Source organism: Scylla paramamosain, unplaced genomic scaffold, assembly GCF_035594125.1.
Source record: "Scylla paramamosain isolate STU-SP2022 unplaced genomic scaffold, ASM3559412v1 Contig42, whole genome shotgun sequence".
Lineage (NCBI taxonomy): Eukaryota > Metazoa > Arthropoda > Malacostraca > Decapoda > Portunidae > Scylla > Scylla paramamosain.
Window position 1 is genome coordinate 119337 of NW_026973707.1, and position 13411 is coordinate 132747.

General features: G+C 45.9%; 1 non-coding gene across 1 annotated transcript; it reads left to right on the top strand.

Moving 5' to 3' along the window:
- Positions 1-9889: 9889 nt before the first annotated feature.
- On the top strand, positions 9890-9962 carry Trnat-agu (transfer RNA threonine (anticodon AGU)). Its single transcript has one exon. It is a non-coding gene; the product is annotated as a tRNA-Thr (tRNA).
- The last annotated feature ends 3449 nt before the right edge of the window (positions 9963-13411 follow it).

Here is a 13411-nt window from a genome sequence, read left to right on the forward strand (position 1 = left end):
ATATATATATATATATATATAGACACCTGCCGAAACGATAATTACTCCCAGTGAGGTCTAAAGCACTGTTCAGGGGGTGCTGTGAACTTATCATTAAACCCAGCTGTGACCTCACTGAACGTTTCCCTTTGTGTCTCACAACACAAGGGGGTAGTCACAGCCTGCCCTCTAAAGACAACTCTCTTCCTCCACACAAAACTACAAGCACCTAATAACACACACACCCTTCACTCAAAAAAATTTTAAAATCATGGCGACTCCTACACCAGCCTCGGAGTCCCCATCTGGGGAGGGGACCATAAATGTCCCCAGGTCGGACTGCCTTTCCGTCGACGACCCTAAGTGTCTTGACACCCCCCTCAACTTTTTCTTCATTAACTTCTGCAACATTCGCGGTCTAAGATCTAATTTTTCAATCTGTAGAACACCACCTCTCCTCTTCTAAACCTCATCTTCTTTTCCTCACTGAAACTCAGGTGTCTGAGGCAACTGACAGTAGCCCCTTTTCTGTTCCCTCCTACTTTCTCTATCCTCATTTTCGATCCAAAGCTGGATGCTGCGTTTATGTGCGCAATGACTTAACCTGCTCTCGTGCCCACGCTCTTGAATCTTCCGAGTTTTCCAACATCTGGCTACGACTACAGAGTCATTCTCATACTAAATTTATCTGTGCTGTATACCTCTCTCCTAACTCCTCTGACTATAAGAAATTCTTTGACTACTTAACTTCCAAAGTGGAGCACATTCTGACCCTCTTCCCTTTTGCAGAGATCTCCATTCTTGGAGACTTCAATGTTCACCACCAGCTTTGGCTTTCCTCTCCCTTCACTGACCATCCTGGTGAACTAGCCTACAACTTTGCTATCCTCCATGACCTAGAGCAATTGGTGCAACACCCTACTCGTATTCCTGACCGTCTTGGAGATACGCCCAACATTCTTGACCTTTTCCTGACCTCTAATCCTTCTGCTTATGCTGTCACCCTTTCTTCTCCGTTGGGCTCCTCCGATCACAATCTCATATCTTTATCTTGTCCTATCACTCCAATCCCTCCTCAGGATCCCCCTAAGCGAAGGTGCCTCTGGCGTTTTGCCTCTGCTAGTTGGGGGGACCTGAGGCGGTATTTTGCTGATTTTCCTTGGAATGACTACTGCTTCCGTGTCAGAGACCCGTCTTTGTGTGCTGAGCGCATAACAGAGGTGATAGTGTCTGGCATGGAGGCGTACATTCCTCACTCTTTTTCTCGTCCTAAACCTTCTAAACCTTGGTTTAACACAGCTTGTTCTCGTGCTATACATGATAGAGAGGTGGCCCACAGAAGGTACTTATGCTTCCTTCACCAGAATCTCATGCACTTTATATTTCTGCCCGGAATCATGCCAAGTCTGTTCTCCAACTAGCCAAAAACTCCTTCATTAACAGAAAATGTCAAAACCTTTCAAGATCTAACTCCCCTCGTGATTTCTGGCATCTAGCCAAAAATATCTCCAATAACTTTGCTTCTTCTTCTTTCCCTCCTCTACTTCAACCAGATGGCACCACTGCTATCACATCTATTTCTAAAGCTGAACTCTTTGCTCAAACCTTTGCTAAAAACTCTACCTTGGACGATTCTGGGCTTGTTCCTCCCTCTCCTCCACCCTCTGACTACTTCATGCCACGTATTAAAATTCTTCGTAATGATGTTTTCCATGCCCTCGCTGGCCTAAACCCTCGGAAGGCTTATGGACCTGATGGGGTCCCTCCTATTGTTCTCCGAAACTGTGCCTCCGTGCTTGCACCTTGCCTAGTCAAACTCTTTCAGCTCTGTCTGTCAACATCTACCTTTCCTTCTTGCTGGAAGTTTGCCTACATTCAACCTGTTCCTAAAAAGGGTGACCACTCTAATCCCTCAAACTACCGTCCTATTGCTTTAATTTCCTGCTTATCTAAAGTTTTTGAATCTATCCTCAACAGGAAGATTCTTAAACATCTATCACTTCACAACCTTCTATCTGATCGCCAGTATGGGTTCCGTCAAGGCCGCTCTACTGGTGATCTTCTGACTTTCCTTACTGAGTCTTGGTCATCCTCTTTTAAAGACTTTGGTGAAACTTTTGCTGTTGCCTTGGACATATCAAAAGCCTTTGATAGAGTCTGGCACAAAGCTTTGATTTCCAAACTACCCTCCTACGGTTTCTATCCTTCTCTCTGTAACTTCATCTCAAGTTTCCTTTCTGACCGTTCTATTGCTGCTGTGGTAGACGGTCACTGTTCTTCTCCTAAATATATCAACAGTGGTGTTCCTCAGGGTTCTGTCCTGTCACTCACTCTCTTCTTATTGTTCATTAATGATCTTCTAAACCAAACTTCTTGTCCTATCCACTCCTATGCTGATGATACCACCCTGCACTTTTCCACGTCTTTTCATAGACGTCCAACCCTTCAGGAGATAAACATATCACGCAAGGAAGCCACAGAACGCCTGACTTCTGATCTTTCTAAAATTTCTGATTGGGGCAGAGCAAACTTGGTATTGTTCAATGCCTCAAAAACTCAATTCCTCCATCTATCAACTCGACACAATCTTCCAGACAACTTTCCCCTCTTCTTCAATGACACTCAACTGTCCCCCTCTTCTACACTGAACATCCTCGGTCTGTCCTTTACTTATAATCTGAACTGGAAACTTCACATCTCATCTCTAGCTAAAACAGCTTCTATGAAGTTAGGTGTTCTGAGACGTCTCCGCCAGTTTTTCTCACCCCCCCCAGCTGCTAACTCTGTACAAGGGCCTTATCCGTCCATGTATGGAGTATGCTTCACATGTCTGGGGGGGTTCCACTCATACTGCTGTTCTAGACAGGGTGGAATCAAAAGCTTTTCGTCTCATCAACTCCTCTCCTCTAACTGACTGTCTTCAGCCTCTCTCTCACCGCTGCAATGTTGCATCTCTAGCTGTCTTCTACCGCTGTTTTCATGCTAACTGCTCTTCTGATCTTGCTAACTGCATGCCTCCCCTCCTTCCGCGGCCTCGCTGCACAAGACTTTCTTCTTTCTCTCACTCCTATTCTGTCCACCTCTCTAACGCAAGAGTTAACCAGTATTCTCAATCATTCATCCCTTTCTCTGGTAAACTCTGGAACTCCTTGCCTGCTTCTGTATTTCCACCTTCCTATGACTTGAATTCCTTCAAGAGGGAGGTTTCAAGACACTTATCCACCAATTTTTGACCACTGCTTTGACCCTTTTAAGGGACTGGCATTTCAGTGGGCATTTTTTTTTATTAGATTTTTGTTGCCCTTGGCCAGTGTCCTTCTTACATTAAAAAAAAAAAAAAAAAAAAAAAAAAAATATATATATATATATATATATATATATATATATATATATATATATATATATATATATATATATATATATATATATATATATATATATATATATATATATATATATATATATATATATATATATATATATATATATATATATATATATATATATATATATATATATATATATATATATATATATATATATATATATATATATATATATATATATTAGAATGTACCATCTATACGTACCTTTCAACTTTACACAGAAAGGGAAAAGAAAAAGTAAAAATGACAGTTCACTGATGCAGTGGTACACGCAACGCTGAGGTGGTGGTGGTGGTGGTAGTGGTGGTTGTGGTGGTGGTGGCTGCATCACCTTCTCGCGTTTCCAGTCCCCCCCCTCAAAAAAAAAAAATAAATAAATAAATAAACATATCCAGCACTTTCTCTTATTTTCAGCCAAACACGAGTTTTTAGAGAACAGAACACGAGGCACTAACTTTTTTTCAACCTTTTTTTATGTTGAGAATCCTTGTGCGTGATAGAACAAGCATGCGCTTCTCCCGTTCCTACGGCCACACTTGTCATAGATATGGGGTTATTTTTGGCCTGGCTGGAACCTTCTTCCTTATTGGTGACGATCGCACTGCACATCAGACCGCCGAATTGCTGTCTCTGGGGGCTCTGGATTACAGCGCACTGGAGGACTGCTGTTTGCGTTTCGTCCTTGGTGCAGGTGTGTGTCTTGCCTACTGAAACTCGCAACGGGGGAAAAATGCCAAAAACAAATACACATAGAGGTATGGATGAGTCTTTGTAGGCTTTCTCACGGTAGTTTGAATGGTTCCGTTCAGTGTCCTATCTGTACACTGTCCTCGCCATCCACTGTCCTCGCGTCCTGCATGCCGGTTGCTTTCACCAATTTATTGTATTGTTCACAGGTCGTTCGTTACTCCTACTAGTTCAGGCGCCTCAACCCTTGACCCAGGCTCCACAGGTGGTCCATGGCCCGTGGTACAGTGGTCCACTGCAGGCGTCAGACTAAACAATGCGCTCTTTCCGCCCCGTCTTTAACACAATGCACCAATGGACGTGACAGAATCAAAGTAAACAGCGTCTGCCAAACTTTCAGGCCATACTGGAGGGTAACAGAGCTATAAAGGAAAATATCTAACGAAGTAACGAGCGCTTTTGTTTCTGTCGGCAATAAAATTTTAGAAAACTCGAAAAAAAGTCAAGTGTTATGTGATGCGATCTTACATGACGATGCAAACGTCCCTACATGAAAACTGCTCAAAACAGGAGGTATTTTCGTGATAAGATTGCTGTAGATTCTTTCGCTGCGACACCTTGTACCCTTCCGGTGTTTATCTTGTATAACTCTTTGCTGTGGTTTGCATCATATGTAGTTTGTTGTTGTACGCTTCCAAAAACTATCAAGACAATGGTATTTATTATTTTCTTTCTTCCTTGCTATATATACTTATCTATTGATTTATTTATTGACCTTTTAAGCTTTTGAGAGTGAGATCTGTTTCACTGCACGAATTGCCCAGTGTCACCGTCTGCGTGATTCACTGTGTTTGGAGAAGCTTGACGCACCGATGTGTGTGTCCAGGGCGAAGATTTGTAGCCATTGCGTGTTTTTCTCCAAATATTTTGACAATACAGAGCACCGAACGTTTTGCGCCGTTGTAAACACTCTTATTTCCGTGTAATGACCTGAAATAAAAGATGGGATTCTGAGCGTAAGTTAGCATTATATTTGCAAGAGTATTCAATTCATCCACACCCGCGTCCACGTCCACATCCAGGGCCTCAACGCAGCTCGTGCTTTCTCTTCTCGTAAGCGGAGCACCTTCCCTTCCTCTCGCTGTGCAGGCTAAAACAGAGAAAGGAAAGAAAAAGCATGGCCCTTCATTGTAATTACAGATCATTTCCGGGATACCGCTGGAGCCCAGACAGCGGGCGCTGCTCTAAGTGGTTCCCGCTCACTAAGGTCTCGGCAAGCCTCGTCCAGCTCGCCTAGCCACTTGGAACGAGGCGACTTGATTTTTGGTCCACAGTTTCACCCAGTGTCATCTCACGAAAACTTGTCTTTGAAACTCAAGCCTCAAGGCACCGTTGCTCAGTCCAGCCTGCTGCTCGCTGCGAACACCTTGGAAGAACATCGCTTCCTGCACAGCCGTCCAGGTGTTGCTGCTTGTCCAGCATTTTTTTTTGCTCACCCGGGCTTAGTGCCAAGCCATCACCTCTTCCCCTCTTCTCTTTACTATTTATTATCACAACAGACGACCGCCGTGGACGACCTGACGTAAAACTAACAAAAAAATTAAGTCACACAGATTGGGATGCAAAACCTTACTTGAAAATTTTTTAAATATTAAAAAAATATCTTTTCAGCATATAGGGAGCGATAAAAGTAGTATACGGTGTTCTGTTCATGAGTACTACAAGGAAAATGTGCAATAACCTCCCGCAGAGCTTCACCACACGCTGCCTTTCCTTCCCTCCTCTTCTTCCTTACCACGCTCCGCCCAACCAACTCAAAGACCCTTCCCTTTGTTACCGCGGCACCGAGTATAAATTCCCCGTCAAGAACGTATTATTTCTCCTCCCTCTCCCTTCCTTTCACCCTCGCTCTCCCTCCCCTTAAGATGTAATGGTGGCGGTGGTGGTGGTGGTGGCGATGGTGGTGGTAGTGGAGGTGGCGGCGGCGGCGGCGGTAGTGGTAGTGGTGGTGGCGGTGGTGGTGGTAGTGGCAGGAGCAGCAGAAGCTGGACGCGCAGTGAGGGACTTGAGTTTGCTGTGTCTCGGGGCGCGGCGTGTGTTGCTGCCGCCGCGTCCTCACATCGGGTGATGGCGCCACTCACCGCCCCTCCCTTGCTGCACCTCCATTAAAAACACATTATTGCATATTCATTAATTCGTGTCTGTCTGAGAGAGAGAGAGAGAGAGAGAGAGAGCGCTGGGGCCTGGCTCATGCAGGGGTCAGCGTGCCCCGCGAGAGCCACATGTCAGGCCGCTCTGGTATCGAGGCGGTGATACATTCCAGCCATTAGACACGCGCCAATGGCTGTACGCTCATGTCACGCTAAGTTATCACCCTCTTGCAGTCAGCAGCAGCAGCAGCAGCAGCAGGGAGGCACAGACTGACCCACCAGCGGGGTCTTGCGCGCCGCCACAAAAAGCTCCCTCGCACCTTGCCAGTAATGAGAACTGCGTGGGTGTTTGTTCGGGGCGGGGATCCCCATCCCGCTGAGGGAGACGTCTTGCGGTAAGGCAGAAATAAGGCACGGCAAGGACTGCACGCAGGGAGACACTTGCCGGAGGGAGGAGGTGGGGGGGGCGTGCAGGTAGAAGGGGAGGGAGGGAAGGAGGGATACGGTGAGGAGAGAGGATTTGTCCTTTTTGTGTGTGTGTGAAGAGGAAGTGATGCTGGTGTGAAGGGTAATCCCGTGTGGGAAGGGAAAGAAGAGGTGGCAAGTAGGAAAAACACAGGCAGCCGAGCGTCGTTAAGGAGGAGCGGCGCGACAAAAGGTTGTGAAGGTGCTTACGCTCTGCTTTTGCATAATTGTTTTAGTATACAAGGTTTCACGAAGTAAAACGATGATTTGTTATGCGGTGTGCCTTGCTGCCTTGTGCTGTTTTGGTTCAGTTTTAATATAATGAATGTTACGGCGTGAGTGTTAGTGATACTAATATTAACAGTAAAACAACACTGCACGGGAAAGCCGCACCAAATGATGTATAAGACGTGGCAGGAAAACCGCTTGTGCTGAGACTGAGTGAGCTTATACTGCAGACTGAGCAAAGGCGTCACATGATGGAAGCAACACACAACCACACACACACACACACACACACACACTACCATTAGCTCCTCTGACTCCCCCCTCCCCCCTGCCTGCCTAGTTAACTGTTATACCTGTTAATCAACCCAGATGAATGTGTGTAGGACTGCAGGCCATTGTCGTTGTGTCGAGTACCACTAACCTCGTGGCAATGAGCGAGGAAACTTCTGTAATAACAAGTTAGGAGAACAACGAACAACTGTATCATATCTTGTGTATTGTAAGTGACGGCAGCCCCAGCAAGACTCAATCCTTTGTGTTAGAGAGACAAGGGAGTGGATTCTGGTGGCCAGGAAACACGGGATGAACCAGGAGAGTTCTTCTCTTATATCTAGACGACCGCCTTTGTTACTTGTCATTCTCTGAAGAAGACGACAATCAAAATATCGGAGAGAGAGAGAGAGAGAGAGAGAGAGAGAGAGAGAGAGAGAGAGAGAGAGAGAGAGAGAGAGAGAGAGAGAGAGAGAGAGAGAGAGAGAGAGAGAGTCAATGAGTGAGTGAGTGAGTGAGTGAGTGACTGTGTGTGACTGTGTGTGTGTGTGTGCGTGTGTGTGTGTGTGTGTGTGTGTGGTGCTGCTGCTGTTTCATCCCGTGTCTCTTTTTCCCCACCAAACTCCATCGAGCCTTTTGTTTTCACATTCACGACGCAGGCAACACATTGGTGAGGGAAGAGACTCACGCAGCCACACTGAAGCACACCTGTACACACACATCGCCCTCCCTGTAGTGTATAAAGCTTGTAAATGTCTGGAGATTCACCAGCGTCACGTAATTCACAGTCTTTCGTATGTATATTCACGGTCGAAAAAGAGGCGCTGAAACATGTCATAATATCTGCCCACTTGTTCATCCCCGGTGGAGTCCTTCCTTTCACCGCCTCACATCTGCAGCCTTCTCACGGCGCTGCATTCCTCCCTCCTTCCCTTCCTCATCTTTTCTCCACCACCACGTTTTCTTTCCCCTCTCCCTGCCACACCTCTCCACTCCCTCCACTCCGACGCACTCCTTCCTAATCTCCTTGCTAAAGTTCTCGCAGTAAATCCAATATTCATCTTGGAACTTGACAGCAAAATTTATCCTTATGGCCGAGGTGTTTCTGTAATAAAATGGTAATGTAAGTAAGTATGTAAGGCTCAACAACTTTTCTCCTTTGTGGCTAAAGAATGCAGCTGGACTATTATTAAACTCGCCTCCTGTATTGCGGCCAGAGAGACGCGCCGGGGATGGAGGGAGGAGGGGAGGCATGTGAGGGCCTGGAAACTTTCAATGGTAGCTTAAGTAGTTATTGGTTCAGTAACTTAAGCTCGCGGACACATGTTGGGAAGACTGCTGGTGGTGTTTGGACGAGACGCTGGTGAGGACAGGGTGTTGCCATAGACTGCCTTGGATGAAAGCACTGCTACCACCACCCCCGTCATGGATTCAGGAAGACGTGGACTGCGGTGGCAACGGAAGGGTGTTGTGGTGGTGGTGATAGGAGTACGGAGAAAACCACGTGTCACTCGCGATGGCACACACACACACACACACACACACACACGAGTTGGCGTGACTAGCAAATCTTAAAGTTTCTCGCCCGTGTAAAACAGTAATCAGTTTGCTTATTGTTCCTCGACCGTGCCATAGTTGAAACATTCCTCGAGATTGTTGCTTACTTTGTGAATTAGCTGTGTGTGTGTGTGTGTGTGTGTGTGTGTGTGTGTGTGTGTGTGTGTCTGTGTGTGTGTGTGTATGCTCAATACTTTCCTCATAATCCAGAGCAGGACATGGCAGGAAATCAGATACGAGTACTGTAACTAGAAACCTCAAGAAAAAAAAATACGAGAGGGTAGAAGAGGACAGAAGCCAGAAGAGCAAGCCAGTATTGCAGCATCAAAGCCAGCCACCTAGAGTGTGATACTATTGTGTCAAGGGAACTGTCATGCTTAGCACCGGTCATTCGCTCAACAGAATCCCACAACTCACAACACGACAGGAGCACAACTGCAGCCTCCAGAACACAGGTTGTATCAAATCAGAGAAAAGAAAGAATATGTAGTTAAAGTGCACATCTTTACTTCTGGCATTTTCTGTCGCCCTCCTATCGCCCCCGCTCTGCCTCCAACATCCGCTTCTCCGCCAACACCCGCCCACACCATCATCTCTCCCTCGCAGTGCTTCTCGTCGCCCACACCATGACCTCTCTCCCTCGCAGTGCTTCTCGTCGTCTCGACACCGCCTGCCCTGGTGGATGTTTCTTCTTCGTTTGAGAGACTCACCTGGATGGTCCTGTCGGAGGTAAATCATAACTCCCTGCAGTGCACGGGACCATAAGGCTTCCCACCTGACACCTCAGACTCGGTAATTACCATTATTCACAGTGCAGTGACAAGAACATGAGCCACCACGTAATGTGCTTAGGTGCAGGGAATTAAATGGGTCTGATTACTGTAATGTAGCTCACGCCACGCTGCGAACCTCCCAAACCGAGCAGCGGGGGTAACAAGAACGTCAGATGGAGTGACATGCGTGTGCCGCTGCCCTCATCCTTGTGTGAGCCTCGCTGGTGGGCGCGGCGAGGGATCGCGTGCGCTGCTGGTGATCCTGTGTTGGTCATGAGTCTGGCGCATCACATCCTTGCATGCGGCATGATGGCCTGCATTTGTGGCTCGTGTGTGTGTGTGTGTGTGTGTGTGTGTGTGTGTGTGTGTGTGTGTGTGTGTGTGTGTGTGTTGTGCCTTCATAGCTCAGTGGCTAGAGCGCTGGTCTAGTAAACCAGAGGCCGGGAGTTCGATTCTCTCTGTAGGCAGAAGTATTCTCACGCTGTTAAATGGTAAGATTTTAGCTGCGTGTCGGTATGTGAATCGCAAGAATACCAGATACATCGACAAGTCGAACGCACATTGCGGCGGCGGCACTCTCATGTGCTGCCGCCACTCCTACACGAGGGTGTGTGTGTGAAATTTTATACACTTTTTGGTGTGTATTTCAACATAAAAAATGAAGTGCTTTGTTTTATGAGTACAGTGTAGTGAATGACGAGCCTGGGGTGATGTGGACGCATAGCTCGTGATGGCAGGTGATGGAAGTCAAATAATTACTTCCTGACTCGAATTCACACGGACAGTATAAGGATGGAAAAAACTGTAATCGAAACATGATTTTATTCCTTTCATCCAGCCTGTCCTTTCCTGCCCTGACCTGTATCGCTTCGTCACTCCCCGCCTAGCTCCTTCCAGCCCCGCCCTGTCCCTCTCTAGCACTTCGACCTCTGCCTCACGCTATTCCCTCATCGTGTCTTTCATCTATAATTATAATTGCAGCGGCCACACAAAGTTTATGGTTTTGACTTAGTGTGGGCATGTCAGAGCATTCATAAATTGCTTGCATGTATTCTTGTGTGTTTTGTGTGGCCATGTTTCAGTGAGTTACGGTCATGTGATGTGTCCGTGGCTCTGTGGCAGTGTGTTGTGGTGTTTACTTAATAGTCATGGAAGAAAATGATCCAGAACTGTTAATGTGAGCAACTCAACTTCATATTTTTCAAAGAATTCTTGCTGACGAATCCACGCGGCTACGCTGCGGTAATGTGAAAACTTAATACATACTTGTTTGTACACTCCATAGGCCGTTCCATTTTCCCTTCTATTTTTTCTTCAATCTCTCGTGACGCTCGCGTAAGTCTTGCTCCAACATTTGCCGCGCCGCACCGCCTTCCTTTTCCTGGAGTGTTCCCGTCACACCGATCAAACACGAGGACATCGCTGATCCCAATATATATATATATATATATATATATATATATATATATATATATATATATATATATATATATATATATATATATATATATATATATATATATGATTTTTTTTTTTTTTCCACATTGCCAGCGTCCTGTCACAGCTGTCAGCCACAGCAGTGACTGGCAGGTGTGGCGCGGCATGAACAGTCTGGCCTGACTAGCAGCTGCGGGGCTGCACTGGTACACACCTGCAGCTGCGGGGTTGCTGCGAACGACAAAAGCAGCACACAAGTTTACTCATACAAGTGACCATGGCAACCTGGTGCAGCCGTTTTGTTTTCAGTAAGAACACAAGTTTCTTTCTCAATAAAGTGTATTTCCGGAATTGAGTTTGCCCCGCTCACAGAGATGTATAATAAAATTTAATGACGCCATTGGCTCCCGAGGCAGCGGCGTTGTTACTCTCCTGACGGCGGCCGTTCCCGCTCACCACTGCTTCCCGAACATTAGCCCAAGCCTCCCTGCTGAAAAATATACTCTTAATTCCCACCCATTTTGCTTTCATTGCCGCCGAAGCCCTGGGCCACTTACTGCTGGTTCCGGCTGTTTGCTGCTCCACCGTAAAGCTCGTGACTAACAGCGCGGCGGCGGAACTTTCAAGAAACGCGGAGTTTCACACTATTGCTTCCTGTTTTTTTTTTTTTTTTTTTTTTTTTTTTACCATATATTTTGTCATGTTATTGGCCGAGTTTACCTTGAATGGGATCACGTTTTCTTAGTGTCCCCATGTTCCGGTTACCTGCCATTCGGGCATTATCCTTATTATTGGTTATAAGTAGTGTAAGGCTTATTTACCCATTTTATATCATGTAGTATTATTCTCTTCATAATTTAAGTTCTCTATATCCTTGTATGTATAAGGGAGGAAGTATAATTGAGGTTGAAATATGTTGGAAACGAGGGGAGCTTGAGTGGGCAACAACACATTCCAAGGAGGGGAGAGCAGAGCGCCTTGGGAAGTGAAGTAGGGAGGAAGGTGGCGTCTCTCAGGGAAGGATCTTGGTGTGGATTGGTGATGGAGTGAGTGTGTGGAGGTATTAGTGGTGTAGCGGTATAACCTTGATATCCAGGATCAGGTTAGTGAGTCTTTTGTGGTACCAAGAGCTCTTGTCCGCTGAAATTCGGTTGTTGAGTTGTGCCGGTGACGCTGTTGGAAGGGGTCATAGGTCAAACTGGCAGCCATTTTGTGAGTGGAGGTTGTGGTGATGACCTTGGAAGTTGGTGTTGCGGTGTATTGGTGATTTTGGGGATGATGTTATGGTGTTATGAGTAATCTTTGGTGATGATGGTAATCTCCTATGAGGCTTGAGGAGGTGAAATACGAGAATTATTGTCTGGGGACGCGGTAGTGGCGTCTGAGTAAATTCCTGCGGTTGAGGGGAATATTTCTGTGACTGGTGGAGGTGTCAACGGGTTCTGGTGCTGTGGGAAGTAACGAGAACGTCAAGTAGTAACATGTACTACCTCATGTTGTTTGTGAATTATTATTAGTAGTATTAATATATGTGCTTGTAATATGGAATAATCGTGTTTCCTACTCCCCCAACATCGATCTGGTATTAGAGGTAATTCCAGGTGTGCTGAGTCAAGGTAAAGGAAGAGTGAGAGATAATTCTGGCGATTTCGGATAGGTCGGGTAGGCACTCGAAGCCTTTAAAAATCCAGACCTTTAAAACTTTCCGGGATCAGTGTAACGCCCACTTTCTTGGAAAGATCGTAAGTAAGTAAGCGATCGTGACAGAATATGGGGGCCTGTCCGGGATATTTGAACATTTGTGGAGTGTAACGAGTGTTACATGGTGATTGTTGTTGGGAGGAATTTACCTGTGCGAAATATTTCTTTAAAACTGTGCATGTATTGTGGTGAATATTTGGAGAAATATTTTGTGAATATTTTGTGGAGTGTAGTAATTGTAATCATGGCCGCTAGACGTGTTGAGATGTTCCTTCTGTCGAGGAGTGTGCATGATCTGTACACACTAACCAGGAAGGAATTATGTTCAGTGGCTGAGAGGTTTCAAGTGGAATTGAAATCCAAGAAAAAGGAGGAAATGCAGGCGGAGTTGAAAAAAATGCTCTTGTGGAGAGGTGCTGGTTTGAAAATGATGGTGGTGAAAGTGAGGATAATGATGAGGAGAGTGTAGAGGAAGGTGCTGGGGTCAGTGAGATAAACCTGAGTGCTTTTGGTGGAACAGATTGCCTTTCTAGTAGTGAAAAATTCGAGTTAATGAAACTTCAGATGCAATTGCAGAAGCAGAAAGAGGTGGAGTTAAATAGGGAGCAGATACAGATGCAAAAAGTAAATGCAAAGTAAACGAGACCAGGGCAGGAAATGGTGCTCAAGGCAACGGGGATTTAGAGAGAAAGACCATCAGTATGCCTAACTTTGTGGAAGGGGAGGAAGAAAACTTTTTCGTTCAATTTGAAAAAAACTGCAAAGATGATGGGATGGG